The sequence below is a fragment of the Mobula birostris genome, chromosome 32 (genome assembly GCF_030028105.1).
Source record: "Mobula birostris isolate sMobBir1 chromosome 32, sMobBir1.hap1, whole genome shotgun sequence".
In the NCBI taxonomy this organism is placed as follows: Eukaryota; Metazoa; Chordata; class Chondrichthyes; order Myliobatiformes; family Myliobatidae; genus Mobula; species Mobula birostris.
In genome coordinates this window covers 26545256-26567524 of record NC_092401.1, presented here as the reverse complement: position 1 = coordinate 26567524, position 22269 = coordinate 26545256, and the positions used below count along the sequence as shown (strand labels likewise).

At 41.2% G+C, this 22269-nt stretch overlaps 1 protein-coding gene across 4 annotated transcripts in view; it reads left to right on the top strand.

The window, feature by feature from the left end:
- The window catches only part of LOC140191055 (zinc finger SWIM domain-containing protein 5-like), a 171751-nt gene that overhangs the window by 73555 nt on the left and 75927 nt on the right, over positions 1–22269 (top strand). The gene's annotated exons all lie outside the window — the stretch shown is intronic.

Here is a 22269-nt window from a genome sequence, read left to right as displayed (position 1 = left end):
TTGGATCCAGTGAGACTCGTAATTGTGAAAATGCATTTGCTGGTTTGTAACTGGTGTGGGTTTGAAATCTTTACTTGAAATTACTGTGGTTTGATACTTTTGTTGAGTTGCCACTAAAATGCTACTGGGCTAGTTTGAATAGTAGATATAATTTAAGGAGCCATTAACAAGCTCTGTATAGGTAACTTGGCATTAAATAGCTTTTAGCAGCATGTATTAAGTAATGGACTTCCTTTTGTGATGCTCATCTGGTCCCTAGCCAGTGGCACTTGAGCATTTTCCCACAATAAAGTAACTTCAGATAGCTTGGGGCACAATCTTCAGTTCAAAATAAAATAGAATGGGCTTCTGTATTCCTAGTTGCACTAACCACTGAGTGTTTTTGTAGAAGGATTTAAGATCCGGGTTACACTTGCACTCCCATATTAGATTCTTTCCCGCTTTTTCCTTGCTAGCCCCAGTTCTGATTCATTAGCCAGGACTATCATTTGATGATGATTGTCTAAAGTGGGAGTCATAGTTCAATTGCTGGCATTCTTGTCTTTGTTTAAAATTAGAGATAACGAGATTAGGTTTATTTGTCACATGTATGTCAAAACGTACAATGCATTAATGGGCACACTCTAACAGTATGCTGGGTATATAGCATAAGGATAGGTTATACATTTTGTAATCTGAAACCGTATGTGGTTGGAATGTGGGAGGAAATAGGGGTTCAATTCCCTCTGCTATCTGTAAGGAGTGTGTAGAATCTCCTTGAAGGAAACCTACGGGAAGATCACACAAGCTCCTTACAGGCAGTGGTGGGAATTGAACCCTGAACTCGGGCACTGTTAAGTATTATGCTAACCTGTGAAGTCCTACTGAAGGCTAAGCGTACAGAAATTTAGGCTGATGAGGACTGTACTGCTTCTCAATGAGTTAAAACTAAACATGGTCTGGCCTGAAGTTGTTGTAATGATCGTCTGGTTCAGTGGGAGGATATTTGAGTAATATTTGCCTTTCAATCAGCACAGTTTTCCTTAAGAGAACAGATAAATGGGCCATCACATTACTTTTAGTGTGAGCTTGTTGCATACACGTATATAGGCTGTCTTATTTACTACGTTACTGTCAGAATAGTGTATTTACTGAGGTAATGTGTTTTGGGCATCTTGCTGTATGAACAGTATCAGCGAGCAAGTTCTGGTTTGCTGATGTTGCTTCAGGAGTTCCAATGGCACAGCTCAGCCAGGACTATTGCTGGATCTTCTGGTATGTGTTCAGCCAGTTTACAATGGGCAATTTGATCTTTGGAGATGGGAAATATTCCCAGTTAGTACTCTATCAGAGGTTAATACTCATGTGATTGAGTGTAACGATTTTTAAAGTGTACTTAAATGCAAGCAGGCTTTTCTACTGAGGTTGGGTGAGACTAGAACCAGCGGTCATAGATTAAGGTGAAAGGTGAAATATTTAATGGGAATCTGAGGGGGATCTTCACTCAGATGGTGAGAGTGGAATGAGCTGCCAGCAGAAGTGGTGGATGCGGGGTTGATTTCAGAAGTTTGGAGAAGAACATAGATGGGAGGGGTATGGACCGCAGGTTGATAGCACCCTGTAGAATAATGATTTGGCACTGACTGGATAGTCTGAAGGGCCTGTTTCTGTGTTGTAGTTCTCTGACTCTATCTCTAAAGTGAGAGAAAATTGTACATTGTATGTGTTCTATTTCTTCCTTGTATTTGCCAAGTTCGCCTGACTGTAATTCTTGTGTCTAAGCAACCTCGAGGCATTCATGTAACTTTTATTGAGCTCCTCATCAGTCTTGCACAAAAGTTACCCTTTTATGGTGGTTGCATAACAGGTGAACTTGTGCACGGTTCCAAAAGCTGATTTAGATGATGAGTCAGTAATCCAGTTTCCTTTGCATGGTAACAGTGCGACAATGTCTGAGTTGTTGGCCTCCAGGCTTCCTTAAACTGATTTGTTTGGGGTGTAATTATGTACAATTCATACAAGAGGTCCCTGAGGTCCACTGGCAGGTGTTTGTTTAACAATCTTATTTTTGCAAATGCAATGTCATTTTACTGGGCCTATCCAGTGATGCAAAAAAAAATGACAAATATATAAGTTACATTTGCAAGGACGTGTGAACTGTACGCAAGGGTTTCCAAAAGATGACATATATTGTGAAAGTGGAATATGAACAGTTTATAAAGCCTTCAGAGCGCAATGATTTTTTTCAACTTTGTAAGTCAGCTGTTTTAATTTTGCAGTGTTTATGTAGTTACAACTTTGACTGATTTAACAGCTCTTCACTTAGAGTTCATTTAAATTCCCTTAGATGCTGTTTTGATGTCTCCTTTTCTCTCTCTCCAGTGAATTTGTTCTCAGTTTGAGCCCTTGGAAGAAATATACAGTACCCTCCTTTGCACTACCCTCTAGAGTTTGACTCATTATAGTACCCTTAGAGCGGTAAATCATTTACCCACATAGTTTAATGGGGGGGGGGGGGAGAGACAAAAGTTAAGCACAAGTGATTCTGCGGATGCTGGAAATCCAGAACAACTCTCTCAAAATGTTGGAGGAACTCAGCAGGTCAGACAATGTCTATGAAGGGGAAAAAGCAGTCAACGTTTTGGGTGGAGGGCCCTCATCAAGACTGGAAAGAAAGGGGACAGAAGCCAGCTTGCTGAAGGTATTGGTGTTGTATGCATTTGCTGTGTTAGAGTGCATTGCATCATTGGCACACAGCCAATGAAATTGTGGTATGTAATGACCCTGTTTAGAGCTGGTTCAATTAGCATTCTAGTTTATGGGAATGCTTTGTCACTACTAAGTGAAGTATCAGTGTATTATGCAGTTAAGTTCTAAAGGTTGGCTTTTGGGGAGAGGAAAGGAAACAGTTTTGGCATGGACAGGGTTGATTCAATATCAGTCAGTCTGGAATTCTTACACAAGGGGGAAAAAAATCATCCATTGATACAAATTGGAAATATTGCTTGGGATTTAGAGGACGAACAATCGCATTCCCAAGCAAAGTGTGTGCATCTCTCATCATTCCAGACCTTCAGTTCTATTTGGAGAAGCAGAGGACTTTGGAGTCCAAGTTATTGGGTATATAAAAGGTGAGGTTGATAGGTTCTTGATTAGTAAGGGTATTGGGAGAAGGCAAGAATGGTCATAAAACAGCCTTGATGGAATGGCAGAGCAGACCTATGGGCCTAAAAGCCTAATTCTGCACCTGTGTCTTGTGGACTGTAAGTGCTAGAATCTAGAGCAATTTGACTTGCTGAGTTCTTCCAGCACGTGTGTTGCTTCAGTTCCAGTTTGTCTCCTTCCATGGTGGAAAGCTAACATTGGGGACCACCAAAACGGGTTGTTCCTTTCCACTCATTGAACAATATTTATTATTTGAGTTTGGGATTCATTATTCACCATGCTGTGATCTGGGATACTGGAGACAGGAGTAAATTTCATGTGCCTCTTGTCATTAGACAAAGCATGCAATTAATGTACATGTTGCAGTCTGATTCTGAATCATTTTCCTTGGATCTTGGGTTTCTTGTTTTGGCTTCTATTTTTATTTGGCCTTTATTTCTCTAGTACTATTGAAGTTAAAAAAAATTAAGGTGAGGGTAACGGATGAGAAGGGTTCCTTGCTGTGGATGGGACCGTGGTTAATGTTCTGTGCAGATTGATATTACGCTCTGTTCTGGACACCACACTTCAAGAAATAGGTCCAAGATTTCGGAGAAGTTGCAGTTGTTACTAAAATGATTGGAGGTGTGCGGAACCCTGTAGATAGACTGCAGAAGGCAAGAGTCCCCTTGGAATATAAGATTGCTTGTCCAAGGTATTTAAAAACAATAGTGAAACTGTTCCCATAGATGATGAGGTCAAGAACTAGAGGTGACACAAGGGTCTTTTAAATAGTAGTTGAATCCAGGTAAGTGTGCCAGGTGAAATTGGAAGCAGATTAAATTGTATTCAAAAGGGAGCTGGGTAAGGAGATTAAAATAAAATTTTGTGCACTATCAGGACCACCTAAATTGCTTTTGTGTGCAGCCAGACTGACTGAACTAAGTGTTGCCTTCTTGCCCAGTAATCACTCAGAGGATGAGTGAGGATTTACAATCTCTTTCACAGCACCCCAATGGTTGTGCTGAGAGCCATTGACCCTCAGTTTACTGAACATCTGACTTTGATGCTGTGTTTACCCCTTCTGCCCCTGAGAATCCAGCATCAAATCAGACTACCTGCATTTGTTGTAAAACATCTGTTTGGCCATGGAGGTGCTTTTTGAAGAATTGTTCTGGAAAAAATTCTAGTGCCTTAATTGTAGATTGGTACACATGCAAAAGTATAAATGAATATATAGATTTAAACTTAATTCTGCACATATAAAGGTGAACATTTAGACCTGATTTTAAACATTCATTCTGTTAATGATTTTTTTTTTTGCTTTTGAATAACCAGTTAGTTGCTGCCACTGAATAACTGAAATCTAACATTATAGATGTGTTTAGTCATTGTGGACAATATCTTCAGGTGTATATTTATTATTATATAATTTAGCAATACAGTGCAGGGTAGGCCTTTCCAGCCCTCCGAGTGACACTGCCCCATAACCCTGATTTAACCCTAACCTAAACATGGGACAATTTACCTGAAGAAGGGTCCCAACCCAAAATGTTGACCGTTCACTGTTTTCCATAGATGCTGCCTGGCCTGCTGAGTTCCTCCAGCATTTTGTGTGTTGCTTTGGATTTCTAGCATCTGCAGATTTTTCTCATGTTTGACAATGACCAATTAACCTACTTTGGTACATCTTGGGACTGTGGGAGGAAGCCAGAGCACTTGGGGAAAATCCACATATAGCACAGTGACTTTTACTGAACAGCGCCCGAATTGAACTCCAAGCTCAATGCCCGGAGCTGTAATCGCGTCTTGCTAACTGCTACGCGGCAATGCAGTTCCTGAAATGATTATGACATGGCATTTTATAACACTAGGGAGAAAGATGATTCTTGACCATCCCTCTCCCCAATTATTGCATTATTCAGCAAAGACCATTCGTCCTTATCTGCTAGGTCCTACCCCATGACTTGCAATTTTCTTTTCAAATTTGTTTATGCTTTTTAAAAAAAAATTTTTAAAGGATTCTATTCGCACAGCTGTTTCTGGTAAGGCATTCTACTAACTCTCCGGAGCCCAGTGTTAAATCTTAAATGTCTGTTTCTGTACTGTCTCATCAACAGAGGATAACTAAATTTAGAAAGACCGCTATACACAGTGATGGGTGCATGGAATGTCTCATCGGGGGTGGAGGTAGAGGTAGAAGTAGAAACATTAGTAAATTTTAAGGGCTGTTTAGTCAGGCAAATGAATGAGAGGAAAAGAAAGCGATATGGTCATTGTGTAGGTAGAAGAAATTAGTTTAGTTAGCCATTTGATTACTAATTTAATTGGTTTGGCACAACATTGTGGGCTGAAAGGCCTGTCTCTATTGTACTGTTTTATGCTGTTTCAAGCAAGGGGAAACCCTGGGTAAGTCCATTGGTTGGTCATCACTTGAGAGAGAATGTGACAGGCTTCTTGTTTAATCATGGAATTTTAAAACAAATTGTGTATCAGTTTGGATCTTACTTTCATAAAATTTTAAGATTGCTTCAGGTAGTCTGTAAATTCGACAGCTTCCCAACAAACTGATCTAATACAAGCTCTGAGATTTCTCACTGCCTGAAGCAGGCTTCTCGCTTGCTAACTCTGATCTGCTGGCATGTGCAGGTTGACTGGTTTAATAAGCCATCTGCATGGTCCAACGGGATTGTTTGCCAATGGAATAAACAGCTTTTGATGGGCAGGAAGAAACTCCAAGGAAAGGGTGACTGAAAAGAAAATACCCAGTAGGCCTGATTTTATTCTATAGTCGGGCGTCTTGTTCTTTTGCAAGGAAGGGAAGAAATATCTGCCAGTGTTTTCGGAGAAACATTTCGTCGTGTTGTATCTAGCGTTATTAATGTCATAACATCATAATAACATTAGGCTATTTATGATTGAGTATCCAATTCAATTGTACCTTCATGTTAGCAAAAGTAAAATGGCTCTCTTTCCAGCCCATCCTTGATGTCTACATTCACTGGCTATTTTAATGCATGGTTGGGTGATGAGAGGCCACTTTGAATTGCTTAATATGTGAAACATATGTTAACTAATAAGCATTCATAGAGACCAATGGCAAGTAATGCTTTGAGCAAAACTAGTGGAGTGAGCCTTAATTCTGCTAAAGAGGGTAGGTGTGCTGAACAAATACAGTACAGAAAACCTCTAATATTAAGATTGTTTGATGTCATTTTCTGTACACAAGTGCAAGAATGAAATAATTGCTATTTCAGATCTGATGCATCACAAAAAAAAACACAAGATGAGAACACTATTTAAAAAACAATAAATATAAATGCAAAAAATAGCTTGTATACATTAATTGTATGTGCATAAAGTGAAACTAGGCTGTACATAAGGTAACTGTTAGGAAATAATAAAGTAGTGGGGGTGTTGATCAGTCTTAATGCTGGAAGGAAGGTAACTGTTTTTGAGGCTAGAGGTCCTGGCATGGATGCTACATAGCCTTCTCTCTGATGGGAGTGGCTCAAACAGTCCTTGAGCAGGGTATGTGGGATCCTACATGATATTACTGGTCCTCTTCTGGCTCCTTTCTTTGTATGTCCTTGATGGTGGGTAGGCTGGTGCTGGTGATGCATTGGGCAGTTTTCACTACACATTGAGTCTTCCTGTCCTCTGCAGTGCAGTTTCCGTACCAAGCAATGATACGGCTTCTTAAGATACTATTTACTGCACATCTGTAGAATGACATGAATATAGATGTGCAAACATCTGTCCTTTGTGGGTGGTGCTCTGACTTTAGAAGTTACTGATACTCTGCTTCAATTGTTTCAACGTCACTGGATTAAGCAAAGGTCTTGTTTGAGTTTGGGTCATAAGGCTTGTTTTGCTTTGCTTGTTTCATGAAGTTCTGTTGAACATTGTGGGCATGCTGTATTGTCTCCAGAATGTGTAGTGATGCTTGCAGGGTGCCCCCAGTGTTTCCTGAGGTTTTTTTGATTGTTAATACAAATGTAGTAGATCTGAATCACATAGATTGGCTGTCACTTGCAGTATCCATGCAACTATCTTGACAATGATCCTATAACTGGTACATCAATCTTTAAAGTAAATTTATTATAAAAGTGTGTGTATGTATATATAACTATATACCACCTTTGCAGGTGCCAGTGTGAAAGTACGTCTCTAACAAAGGAGATGTAAGGTGCTGCCTGCAGGTCACCCTTGGGCAAGGTGTAGCACTGGCTTAGCCCCCCCAATGGGAGCAGTTGGTGGATGGTTGTATAAGCAGCCAGTGCATATTACAAGTCCTGGTTATGTGACCACTGATCCCAGGTAGTCTATCTCTGAAGAGTATTGATAATGGCTGGGATTACCCATCTTGCAAAGACACTGCCGAGAAGAAGACAATGGCAAACCATTCTGTGTATAAAGAAAAATTTGGCAAGAACCGACATGGTCATGATGATCTCCAGTGTCTTACGACATGACAATGTCGATGCCACCTTCATTCACTTTCTTCTGTCATTTACAGGGGAAAAAAGAAATGGTATAGAATTTTACACAAAGTGCAAATAATCAATGTGCAAAATAAGACGCTGTGCAAATAAAAATAATACTGAGAACATGAGCTGGAAAGAGTACTAGAGCCTGTAGCTTATAAACTCAGTTCACAGTTATGGTGAGTGAAGTTATCCGTGCCAGTTCAGATGTTTTCTCTGTGAAAACAAAACATCTGAAGACGAAACATGCTGGTGCCAGGACAGATACTCTATTACTGCTGAGGAATTTAAAGCTACTGACCATCTCCATCTTTATTACCCTAAAGAAGATTGGCTTATGACCTCTGGCTTCTTTCTCCTGTCATCAATAATCAGCTGTTTGGTTTTGCTGACTCTGTTGTTGCTCCATTTTTTTTCAAACTCCCGCCTATACAGTACGTCGATTCATCACCTTTGGTTCAGCCCACAACTGTGGTGTTATCGTTATTGGAACTGCACTTGGCCACACAATCATAATTATTAAGCCAGTAGAGCAGGGGGCTAGGCACACAGCGCTATGGTGCACCCTTGCTGATGGTGATTGTGGAGGAAATGTTGTCGCCTATCCCTGCGAACTGGAGTCTGCCAGTGAGGAAATGGAGGCTGCTATAAAGCTAGCTGAACACGAGATATTCTGCTGGAAATCCAGAGTAACTCGCACAAAATGCTGGAGGGTCTCAGCAGGTCATGCAGCATCTATGGAAAAGAACAGTATAAATGTTTTTGGCTGAGACCCTTCATCAGGACTAGAAGGGAAAGGAAGGGATAAGATGACAAAAAGCTAACTGAAGTTTGGTTGTTTGTGACCTGCTGTTTTAACATGGCTATATATGGTTCCTACATCAGGTCTTTTGGGCTTTGTGTTAGTCAGTTACATTAGTGCCATTAGATGTTGGTTCACTGGGATTGGGAAAACGACAATAATTCTGAAACTATCCCCATGTTATGGGGACAGGGTGTGTGGGGAGGGGTCTTGTAGTGTAGGGCAACAGGAAGATTGTACTTATGGTGTGCTGTGATGGTAGATGGAGCAAGGAGAAAAACATCTTGTACCAAAGCATTGAGATAAGCAGCAAGATTAAGATTATGGATTTTGTGACTGACCATCAGGATCCTGAACCAACATAAATAACTTCACTCATCTCAACACTGAACTGATTCCATGACCTACGGACTCTCCTTTCAAGGACTCTACAACTCGTGTGTTCACTATTATTTATCTGTTTGTTTTGTAGTTGCAGTTTGCCTTTTGCATATAGTTTTTCATTGATTCTATTGTATTTTGTTCCACTCTGAAAGCCTGCAAGAAAATTAACCTTGGGGTGATATATACATACTTTGATAATAAGTTTACCTTGAACTTTGAATTAGAGGCCACTGAACATTTTGGGAAGGCAAATTGAATGAGTGTTTAAAGACAATAGTGCAGTGTTTATAGAAACAAGAATATATGTATGAGGAATTTTCCGGTAAAGGGCTGGGAGCAGATCATCTGGATGTACAGCTTGGTGCCCACTGGCCAATGAACACATTGTAGTAACATTGTAACACAACATTAACACATTGTAACACAATATTACAAAATGGATGCACTGTCTTGTACCATTGCTGGATTATTGACACTCCCCTCCTGACAGTAAAACTGTAGCCCATACAAACTTTGATCTGCTGTCCTCGTATAGCAGTGTACATCCCAAATAAAGGTTGCTGGTCTTTCAGAAACTAAATTTAAACTGGGGAAAAAGTGAAAGTCAGCGGGCATATGCCATTCTCTTTATTAACCTGTGATCCTTTCATTTTGATTTGTGCATCTGCATCTTCTCCAGCTTTCCCTGTCCTGAGAGATGCTATAGTTGAGAAAGGGAAGAAGTTTGATATGGGGAGAGATTTCTGTCCAGGAAACAGCATAATTAGTCATGGCTCTCTCAGTTCCTGTTTGCTAAAAATGAATGTCCAAATGGCAAGTTGCACAGGAAAAACTCAATCACGCTAGAAATGCTTTTATTTTTAAATATGGTATATTGGGAACACAGTAATTTTCAGGCAAGTAACCTCGAAGATAAGAAATTCTGCAGATGCTGGAAATCCAGTGTAACACACATGAAATGCTGGAGGAACTCGGCAGCTCAGGCAGAGTCTGTGGAAAGAAATAGTCAATGTTTTGGTGTGAGACCCTTCGTCAGGACTGGAATAGAAGGGGGAAGAGTAACCCAGAGTGCTGTGGAAACAAATTCAAATTCTCCTGTGGAATTTAAATTTAATGTGATTTTTTTTTTTTAAAAACAGCAATCAATCTTGGTATCGATTACCACAAACCAGTGAATTTGCCAATGTATATTGAACATGGATTCTGCCATTCTTGCCCAGACTGGCATATCACCTAAAATACTAAAATTTCTGCAGATGTACAGTGGAGAGCATTCTGAATGGCTGCATCATTGTCTGGTATGGGGTTGAGGGGGCCTACTGCACAGGATCGAAGTAAGCTGCAGAGTTGTAAAATCAGTCAGCTCCATCATGGGTACAAGCCTCCATAGTATTCAAGGAGTAGTGCCTCAAAAAGACAGCATCTATCATTAAGGACCCCCACCACCCAGAACAAGTCTTTCCATTGTTACCATCAGGAAGGAGGTGCAGAAGCCTGAAGGCACACACTCAGCGATTTGGGAACAGCTTCTTCCCCTCTGCCATTTGATTTCTAAATGTTCATTGAACCCATGAACACATATATATAGGTGCAGAGGTGATTTACAAGCATATTGCTTGGATTGGGAAGCATGCCTTATGAGAATAGGTTGAGTGAACTCGGCCTTTTCTCCCTGGAGCAACAGAGGACGAGAGGTGACCTGATAGAGGTGTATAAGATGATGAGAGGCATTGATCTTGTGGATAGTCAGAGGCCTTTTCCCAGGGCTGAAATGGTTGCCACAAGAAGACACAGGTTTAAGGTGCTGGGGAGTAGGTACAGAAGAGATGTCGGGGTAATTTTTTTTATTCAGTGATGAGTGCATTGAATGGGCTGCCGGCAACGGTGGTAGAGGTGGATACAATAAGCATAGGTACATGGAGCTTAGAAAAATAGAGGGCTATAGGTAAGCCTAGTAATTGCTGAGGTAGGGACATGTTCGGCACAACTCTGTGGGCCAAAAGGCCTGTATTGTGCTGTAGGTTTTCAGTTTCTGTGTCATGTATTGCATTGTGCTGCTGCAAAGTTATTCCATGACATGTGCCGGTAATATTAAACGTGTCTGATACTCAGTAAGATGGACATTTCTTGAATCTCTTAAGATGACTTAGCAAGGAACCCAATTCTGGAGCAGTTGTAAGAGAATGCATTGAATTGGTGGTACATTGAATGTAGAGATTGAATGTAGCCTGGCTTGACACCAACCTACTATACCCTCTACTGTGCCTACTATCCTGTTTATTATTTATTGTAGTGCCTGCACTGTTTTGTGCACTTTATGCAGTCCTGGATAGGTCTGTAGTTCAGTGTAGTTTTTGTATTGTTTCATATAGCACCATGGTCCTGGAAAACGTCTCATTTTTACTATGTTCTGTACCAGCAGTTATGGTTGAAATGACAATAAAAAGTGACTTGAGATATTATGAACAAAGTATATTTTTGAGGATGAGTATGATTGGTTACTAAATGCTGACCGTGTTAATCTAAGATCAGTAGGGTGGTGGAGTAATGAATAACAAGAGTAAACAAAAGGTGGGCTATAGTTTGCTAAGATCCCTTGGTTCAAAGTGTTTTAAGTGCCTTCGTTGTTGAGGATTGCATATTGGCTAAATAATGGGCTGAGTCCTTTGATTGCATACAAGCTCTTCTGTGCAGTGTTTGGCTCTATCTGTTTTCCACTACAATTTCAAGGCTATTTGTGCTGGCTTATTTAATAGATCTGAAAGAAGGGACCATTGGGCTTTGGAACAGCACAGATGGAGATTTTAACACAGCTTTGAACTAAAGAAGTGTTTGAATAGAAGTGTTTGTGTCTTGCCATGATCCCTGGCTGTTACAGATCACTTTTCGAGATTGATCATTCTGCATGCCTGTAGATCACTGCATGTGCAAGCCACCATGGTTCTTGAAGTTTAGGTAGTGGTCTTCTGTGAGTTTTAGTAAATGGATTTGTTTGGTTTCTGGCAGTAGCTGAACTATTAGGGTTAGAAGTCAAGTAACAATAAAAAAAAATGTGATCTTCATGAGGCCCTCTGGTGGGGTCAGCCATGGATATTGTATCCTCACTGTCAATGTGCTGCACAAACCAGGCAGTAACTTATGGAGAGCAAGTTGTTGCCCATGCAGCAGACGCTGTCTCTCTGTCTCTCTGTCTCTCTGTCTCTCTGTCTCTCTGTCTCTCTGTCTCTCTGTCTCTCTGTCTCTCTGTCTCTCTGTCTCTCTGTCTCTCTGTCTCTCTGTCTCTCTGTCTCTCTGTCTCTCTGTCTCTCTGTCTCTCTGTCTCTCTACGCAGCTGATAAATCCAAAGGAAGGGCAGATACAGTTGGCATCAGTGGTGTTGAAGACAGCATTAAACTCAATGTAGAACTGCAGCTCTGGAGTTTTCCTTGAGGTTTACTCCTGAAACCTTCCCCATGAGTGTGTAAAGCTGCAAGGCAGTGGAGGTTTTGAAATTAGGGCTTCACTTCTCCACAGCTGATGATCCCCATCCACCTGAAGCAACTGGTTTTAAGGTGCCAATAATAACCCACGTTTGCCTCTTCTGTCAGTAGAAATTGTTCTGTCGGGTTTAGTAATTAAGTCACATATGAAGGCCAGGATCTGGACTTGGTTGTCACAGGCCACTTGAGAGACACTGTCATTGGGAGCATTTAATAGACAGTAGGAACTTACCCCCACTACTTCCTCCAGCTAAGACAACTTTGAGGGTCCAAATGATTGGAATTAGTTTTCATTTAATAAACAATCATAACTTGTTGCCTAGTTTGTTTTGTTGTTTACTCTTGAATAGCATGCCTTTAGGGTGCTGGATTTTCATAGCTCTGGAGGTAGGTGTACCGGAGGTCGATGCCGGTCTCTGGTGCTTTGTGGGAGACGAAAGATCGAAAGCAGCGAGCTGGCTGCTAGCTGTGTGCCCAGAGACCTGAGATCTTTGGGCATAGAGCTTTTTTAAAAAAAAAAGCAAGCGACACAACAGACTTTTAACACCATAAATCAGTGAGTTATTTTGTTATGTTTCCCCTCTTGCTGTGAAACGGGGGCACCTCTTTTTCCTTATTAGGGAGAGACAGAGCCTGTGGTATGTCGAATTACCAGGTGAACGAATAATCTTTGGGGTACTGCAAGTCTGTGTCTTTATTGATGCTTTGTTGCACGCTTGAGTGCTCAGTGGAAGGTGCAGATGCTTTTTTTGCTGGTGGGGGAGGAGAGATCGTTGCTTTGCTGCTGATTATGCATGGGAGGGGGGAGCTGGGTCTTTGGGGTTCTAACATTTAACTCATTCATTCTTTGGGGCACTCCTGTGTTTTTGTGGTTGGTTGCAAAGAAAAAGAATTTCAGGATGTATATTGTATACATTTCTCTGACATTAAATGTACTTATTGAAACCTACTAAAGATTATTATTTGCTGAGTTTTGTGTAACTTCCAGGGAGTACATGCATGTAAAGGTGGGGACTATTGCTGGATGTAGTTCCTCTCTTGAACACTGTCACTGTGTGTTAAGTGTTCTGCTGGGGGTACAGGAGTTGGCTAGGGAATTATGCATTGTATTTCAGGAAAATGTAAAGTAAGTGGCTGCTTTTACCTATTTCTTTGATACCTATTTCTGTTCTACTTTGAATATGCTTTTGGGAACAGACTGCTTTTAGAACTGACTAATAGCCATGTTGTGTAACTTGCAAAAGGTTGTAAATGATTTTTAAAAAATGGTTAGCATTTGTATTAAGTACCACGTTTTTGTTGCACTGAGCATTGGTTCTTTTGAGATCTGAAGGGAGGTGATGTAGTAAAGGAAAAACCCAAGCTAGGTGTATGTAGTGGAAAATGTAACTGGTTTGGAGTTGAGGGAGGTTTCCTCCTGGTATTTATTCCAAGAAAGGGGCTCTGTGTCAAAGGGTCAACGTACTCTGTTTTATGTATGTTGTGTTAGTAAGAGGCTTAAATTTTGGATGTTCAGCCCCTAGACTTCAGAGCTGTTAACTCAATCTGTGAGACTAAAAGATCTTGCTGAGCTGCATGTTTTAATTCTGGATGAATGCCTGAAGAGAGCCTATATCTTGTGGGGAGCCTGCACCTGCCCTGTTATCAAGCAAGATGACTAAGTTAGTATTAGTTTTCACTAAGGATATTCCATATATTGACAAGTTCTGTCTTGCTTCCTGTTGAATTGCAGGGGATGCAGCAGAGGGAAAACAGATAAACTCAAACTGTTTGAGGTGGAGTGAGTGAGCTTTAGATGTTTAGACACTTACAAACTGGAGTGCAAAGCTCCCAACTGCTTGTGTACTGCCAGGGAACACTTCTTTGTGTTCTTGTTCCTCTTACTACTTTGAGATTTGGGTCTTTGCCCTTTCCTCTTCTACTTGCCTTGCACGGCTGGGTTTGTTGAAGAAAGCTGGATTACATTATTCTCTCACTAATTTCTATTTAGTGTTGTTAAATTTGTGTTGTGAAATTGCCTGTACATGTTCATGTTCCTTTGTTGCATCACTGTTACGGTCGTCACTTTTTGAAATTAATCACAAGTTAGACAAACCATTTGCTTTTTCTTTAACTTGGCGCCCCACCCCACTCCCAATCTTAATGAAACTCCGCATTCCAGTTATCTTTGAGCATTGTACTTGCTGACTATTTAGATTTTGTATGTGAATGGTGCTGTGACGTGAAGTTTGTTACTGGACTGTTACTCAACCTCTGCTATTGGCATGGTGATAACAGCTCAATCCTAGTTTGGCAGCGGGAGAATTTAAATTTCAGTTTTTTTTTAAATATTGTCAATGGCTTGTTTGAGGCACTTGCAAGAAACACAACTAGAATCTGAATTGGCTTTAATTTCAGTGTCTGAAATTTTTGATTTGCAGCAGCAGTCCATTGTAATTTATAGTGTTATGTATTGCAATAAGAAATAGAAAAAATTAGTGAGGTAGTGTTGATGGGTTCATTGTTCAGAAATCTGGCAGAGGGGAAGAAGCTGTTCCAAAAACGTTTGAGTATGTGTCATCAAGCTTCTGTACCTCCTCCCTGATTGTAGCAATGATACAGAAAGCGGGTCTTTGGTGATGGGGGTCCTTAATGATGGATGCCAGCTTTTTTGAGGAATTGCCTTTTGTTTTGTAATTATGAGGATGTAGCCTGAATGTGACTCTAGCCCCATAATTTTTTTGAATTTTGTTTTTGAGGGAATTGAAAAATGAAGTGGTTCAAAAAAAATCCTAGCCTTGCCACTGACATCCACAAGCATTCCTCCTCACAGTCTCACCTATCACCTGTCAGCTTGCACTCCTTCCATGGATGTTGTCCGAGTTCCCCCAGCATTTTGTGTTTTTTCTGTTGCCCAAGATTTCCAGTATCTGCTGAATCTCTGTATTAATGAGGGAGGAGAAGATGGTGGCGCAACGCAGCGCTCGCGGCCGTTCCGAATGAATATCGTATGTGTAACCAGGGGCCATGCACAATCCTGATTTGATGGAGACAGCCGTGAGAAGCACAGAGGAACACCTGGAGAAACTTCTGAATTGCCCGCTTCGCTGCCGCTGCTACTGTGCGATCGAGAATCTCTGGAGGGGAAGGCCCCAAATCCTCGGCTTTGCCTACTGCTGGCGGCTGGGGCCGGGGTCGAAGCACTTGGCAGAGATGGTGCTCGGTGTCGGAGAGCTGATCAGAGGCTTGGAGTTTTTGGACAGACTCTGAGTCGGACTGTGGTTGGATGCTTGCAGGATGCTGTATCAGCAAGTTTGCGGTGCTGGAGGTTCACCGTCTGCGTGAGATGATGGGACTTTCGAGAGACTTTGAGATTTTTTTACCGTGCCCATGGTCTGTTCTCTATCAAATTACGGTATTGCTTTGCACTGTTGTAACTGTATGTTATAATTATGTGGTTTTTGTCAGTTTTTCAGTCGGTTTGTCATGTGTTCCTGTGATATCAGTCTGGAGAAACATTATATCATTTTTTAATGCATGCATTATTAAATGACAATAAAAGAGGACTGCGTATCCTCATAATCTAATCTAATGCTTTGAAACATTGTTAGGAAAACATTCGGATCCAAAGTGCACGGAGATCCTGCACAATTTTGGTTGTTCCTTCAAATGGGAAGGCTTGCAGCAGATAGATGGGAACACAAAGTTTATATTACTTTCATACACCCAAAACACCCAAAACAGGTTTGTAGGATACAAATCATTTGTTTATTGTGCCCCATTCTCGGGCCCTGCTGTGCTTCCTGCAAATATAATTTACAAATTCAAAGTGAAGTTATTTTCAAAGTATGTATACTATACAAAGCTGTGAAATTCATCTTGAAGGTATTTACAGAAAAATAATGAAATACAATAGAATTTATGAAAAGAAAACATTCTTAAGACTGACAAACACCCAATGTACAAAAGAGGACAAATTGTGCAAATACTGGTAAGGTTAATAAATAATACGGACTGTATGGGTTGTCATTGAAGTGCATCTTTTGTGGAGTCTGTTCAGCTTTGAGGAAAGTGATGTTATCCATATTGGTTCAGGAGCCTGATGGTTATAGGATAATGTTCCTGAACCTGATCAACAAGATAGGATTTCCAGTATTTGTTGTATGAAATTAAATCATATTTAATATGTAAAATAAATAATTGAACCTTTACTGTTGGGGTAGGATGGGGATAACAGCTCTCATCCTATCAGTTGAAAAATAAAGCTCTTATCCTCCCACTTGCTGCTTCTGCGCAATCAATTGTGCTAGACCCATCTCTACACTGCTGTGTTTTGTAATCTCTTGTAGGTGTTTGTTGAAAAATGAAATTCATAGGTGTTTGAACAATTCTGTTGACTTCAGGGCAGTAAAGGCTAATCAGGTGGAGAGGGGCATATGTGATATCTTAAGTTTTTCATCAATTAGTACGAGCACTTGATAACACTCAAATGTTACAGTAACTTCCCCTGAATTTGTCAAACTGTACTAGGGTGTCTGTGTGTGGGGTGGGGGAGAAGAAGTGAACAGAAAGAACAAATGTTTGATATACACACACAAACACACCCCACCCCCCGGGGTAACTCAGTAGATCGGGTAGCATCTAAGATCGGGTAGCATCTAAGGAAAAGAACAGTCAGCTTTTTAGACCACAGTCCATCATTGTGACTCCTGATGAAGGGTCTCACCCCAAGACATTGACTGTTTATTTTCCCTCTCAATGCTACCTGATCAACTGGGTTCCTCTAGCATTTTGTGTGTTGCTCAAGATCTCCAGCATCTTCAGAATTTCTTGTATCTCTGATGACCCATGAATTATTGAAGAGATTGGCACTCCTGGAAGATGGGCCAAATTGTAATTGTGAATCTGCATTTTAAAGTGAGTTGAAGAAAAGATTTATTTAATTTTTACTGCAAGCAAATTCTGTCTCAAATTTTAAGTAGTGATTTGTGAATTCTACAAGAAATTTCCTGGATGGCTGTCATATGGGGTTGATCCATGTAATTCTTTTTGTGCAATTGTATCTTTTATGCAGTTGTTCATTTTCCCATTATCCCAGCAATTTTTATGATTTGTTTAGAGGTTGGGAAGTAGATCCCTGCTCCATTACTATTAGTAAACACTTCTGATCAAGCTTGGTTTAGGGCAGGAATCTGCCTTTGTGGTTTAGTACTATGCACCAGGGTGTAGAACTGTCTCTGGAAGGAAAAACCTGTTGCTTCTCAATTTTCAAAAGCTTTTTGTGCTTTGTGTTACTTGCACCAAAACTAGTAAAATTTTATTTCAAAATATTTGTCATAATATTCTAAGAATGTTCGGAAAACACCAAGCACTTTCCAGTCTTTGATTCTGCAAGTTAGAAGCAGTTACGTTGACTGACTTGAGTACATCTTGACCCAGAAGTGTATTCTGAGACAACTTTAATAATGGTAGTTTTATTTCATTCAATTTACCTCAGGGGAATACTTAGCAGCTGATGGATAAATAGTTCAGGAAGTTTCAGTCTTTTTGCAAGTTTCTGTGACCCACCCCTCTGACTCATTCTTCCACTAGTGAGTTGTTGGTGAACTGTGTGACCAGGGAAACAGCAGTGAGTTATATTAGCCTCTTATTGTTCCACCAGCTTTAAACTAAGTAAGTTGCACAGTGCAAATTCTCTGAATAAATTAACTATGTAACTTTACAAGTTTATATTTTTTAAAAATATTTCCAAGAGTTGATGGCTTGTCTTCCAGCGCAAATGTCTGCAGATCACTCCTAGTCTCATTAAGTTCTTTCATACTGTACTTTAATACAGAATCAAATAGAAGAAGTCTTGTATTGAGAGCACTTGACTCAAGTGAAGTTGAGATTGAAGTGGGGCAAAACATTTGATGAGATGCTCATGGTCTCAAAGTGGGCAATGGGAGTTTCTAACGGGGAGATGCTCAGTAGTGAGGGATTACAGGCTTAATTTAAGAAATGAATTATTTATTATAAACCATTAATCCTGTGCTTCACAATTGTGCCATATATATATAATACCTATATGCTTCATACAGCATTTCATTGCCCACTGTTGAATCTGGAAAGCCTCATACAATTGGTGAAAAACTAATTCTGCCGGCAGTAAGCAAAGTTTTGAGTACCATTTTGCATGAGTCACCAGACCAAATGTGATTCTGCTCAGCAACAACTCTGTTTAAAGACAAATAGATTATATGTCTGAGAATTTGGAAGACACATTGACCAACATACCCAGGACTGTTGTCCCACTGACCAACCTTGATGAACAAACTCTTCCTCACAGACTAAATACACCACTGTGCAGCTGAAGGGTTGAATTTCTTATTGAGCAGACCTCAGTCAGGATATGCAACTGCTCTCTCTTCCCCAACATCCCCAACGCAAGTGTCCCCAGGGTTGTGTGATGAGCCCACTGCTGTGTACTCTGTATATCCTGTTCACATGCGACTGCAAAGCTAAACATCTGAATAATGACTTTACGTTCATTGATGACTCAGTGGGGCTCATGAAGACCGATGATGAGATGGCCTACAGAGAAGTGGTGGAAGAACTTGAGGCCTGGTGCCAGGCAAATAACCTCTTCCTCAATGTCAAAAAGACAAAAGAAATGCTTAACGACTTCAGGAAAACTTGCAGTACTCACGCTTCCCTTCATATTGGCGGTACATCAGTGGAAACTTTATACTTTATATTTGCCAAACAATTTCAAGCAAGCAGTTTGACTCCTGGAAATGCACATCTCACATAACCTTTCATGATCTCAGAATGTGTTTTACAATCAGGAATGCTCACCAAAGCTGCTATTTTGAGGAGGCTGAAGAGACTTGAACTTTGCACATCTGTACTCATTTCATTCTACAGATGGGCAAAGGAGAGCATTCTAACAATCTGCATCACTACGTGATATGGAAACTGCACTGTGGCAGACAGGAGGACTCTATAGTGGGTAGTCAAAATTGCCAAATGCATTATCAGCACCAGCCTACTCGCCATCAAGGACATGTGTACCAAAAGGTGTTGGAAAAGGGCCAATAACATCATGAAGGATGCCACCTATCCTGCACATGGACTGTTTGTTTCTGTCCCAGCAGGAAGGAGGTTACATAGGTCTACCAGACTGACAAGTTACTCTTCCCAAGTAGTAAAATTGATCAACCCTATCCACACTCCAACCACCACTACTTTCTGAACTGTTGGGGGTGTGGGGGAAAAGTGATGCCTTTCCAAAATCATATTTAGTGGCTTACAACTTCTTTCAAAACAACAAAACGGACTGCAAACTACTGGACATGGGGATCTGAGATGCTTTGAGTGACGTACAGCCTTGTGCTGCGAAGCTGATATCACTGCGCCAAGCCCATCCATCTCACTGAAATGTGAAAAAGCAATGAAGTAGTGAATAGTTGGACTACTACTCTAGAATTGATGAATATTGTTTTTACTGTAATTAAACTACTTGTAGCTTTAAATAAATTTGAATAACTTTTGTGATTGTTTATCACTGCTTTGAATTTGCAGTTCCCTATTTTCTTTCATTGCATCGTAATTTAAAAATCATTGTACTTGTATAAAAGCTGGAAAAGAAGGGTGTACTAAGGATGTGGTCTGGGAGCCAAGGGGGCAGTGACACAAGTTTGAGAACCACTGGTGTCAACCCAGTTTCTGAATAAAGGAGACCACATTACAATGCTGTCTGTTGTTCGTCCATCATTGACGTCGATGAGGACCTCGACACCATTATGATGGTGTCGAGACTAGCGCGTGATTTGGATTTAAGTGAGGGAGAGTTGCGCAGCGTCAGCCTCACTCTCTCTTCCCAATTCCCATCTGGATCCAGTGGCAAGACAGAGTCTAGACGGCTGGAGATGGGACTAGGCGCAGTGGATGACCAGGATGTCTTCTGTGTCTTGTCCTGCTCTACACGTTCCACGACGCTTGCAGAGACCGCCTTCTTGACCGTTGGACCTTCCATTGGTCTCGTCCGCTCAATCCGCCGGAGTCTGTCTTCACATGCTGGCATAGACAACTCCCTATCTCACCGAGGGTTTGAGACCCGTCAGCTACCCTCACCTGGTTTAGCCGGCTTGTCAAAGCTGTTGCCCGGGGTGTGGCCACTGTCGCATGCAAACAGCTACGGGGAGCCACAGGTGAGAGCTGAATGCCAGGTGGGGACCAAAGGTGGACTAACCGCCCTAAAAAGGACGCGATATGTTCCCCCACCAGAGGTGCTACCCCTCCCTGACACCCCATACACCCCATGTATGCTGTCTGTATGTTAAAAATGTTTACAATCTCTCGGTTCTCATGTACTTCTGATGTTAAACTTGCCTCTGTAGTTGGTAATGTTTTACAAAATTCTGAAACTGTGTAACAGCAGCACAACCATTGTAATTTTCGTACATGTTGCATTTGGAAGTTTTGAAGCGTGGACTGTAGTCATGTACAGGCTGAACATGAGTGATCTTTGTTACGGTTACAGATTCTGTAACCCGGTTGGGCCTTAGGGGTGCTGCACAGAGGAGTGCTGCACCAGTTGCTTCCATCTCCCACGGTTGTGGGCGCGTGCCTGGGTTGCGGCAAAACTGTCTCTGGTCCACCCTACAATGTTGTCTGCCCCCTTTTTTCCCCCTGCACCGTTCCCTGAAAGTGGTCTTTGAGAGTCCCCTTGATCTTGTTATGTGGCCATACCATTTCAGTTTCCTCGTCTTTACTGTGGACTGTAGATCTTCGTTGTGTCGTGTGATAGTTCGTTGTACTTCATCGTTTGAGAGGTGGTCTGTATAGGAGATGCTGAGGAGCCTTCTGGAGCATCTCATATCCTCTGCCTGGATCTTCTTTTGCTGTTCTGCTGTCAAAGTCCATGATTCGCATGCTTACAAGAAGATGGAGAGCACAAGAGCATGCAGGAGTTTCAATCTTGGATTTGAGAGCAATGCTATTGTCTCTGCAGATTGGTTTTAGCTTAGCCTGTGTCACTGTTGTCTGGGCCGTCCTTGCAAGGACTTCAGGCTTTGATCCTCCTTGGTTGACGATGACGCCGAGATACTTGAACCATTTGACAGTCTACAATTTTTCTTCACTAACTGTGATTTTTGTCGTGATTGGCTCCTCAATGTTTTTCATCAGCTTGGTTTTCTCTGTGCTGGTTTCCGTGCCACATAGATGTATCATCCGGACAGTTTACAAGGCTAGCTAATTCACTTTCACTTCCTGCCAGCCTATCAATGTCATTGGTGAACCTGAGGTTGGTTATGGTCTTCCAAGACATCCTTCATTATTTGCTCCAGGAAAATGTTGAACAGCATGGGTGAAAGGAGGCAGCCTGGCTGGATTCCAACGGATGTGTGGAACCACTCTCCAACTAATCGCTGCAGAGCAGGCTGGATTCAAAGTGGAAGTAGTACAACAGAACAGATATTCAACCTCTGAGTACTGTGCAAGAAATACTTGCAACGTCAACAAGACGTCTTAATATACTTCAAGAATGCATTTGGTAGGTATGAACTCTGGGCCACAGTGAGGAGATAAAACATGAGCTAGAAGCTGATCCAAACCGTCAAGCTAGCAGTGCAGTACTTGTTCAAGGCAGAGTTTGAGAATAGTTCCGTGGTCTTTATACAGACGTCAAATTTCCCCTTTGGCTTCAGATTTGCTTATTCAGTGACAGAGCCGCAAAACATGGGTTTTTCAGTGTACTGGTTTATAAATGCCATGGTCAAGTGATATTCTATGAAATCAAGGATTAACTATATTTACCATATACTGTACATTTACCATGTATATGTGTTAGCAATTTGTGTGTTGGTCAGGGTGCAGTGTGCAACAAAACAACATTCAATACTTGTAAAGAATGTTGTAAATAAGAGGTTAAAGGACAAATATGGAATAAAACGCGCATGAATACATGCTGATATTCGTGTATTTACAATGTAAGTAGAGGGGAGAGGACTCATTAGAACACTTGATCAGA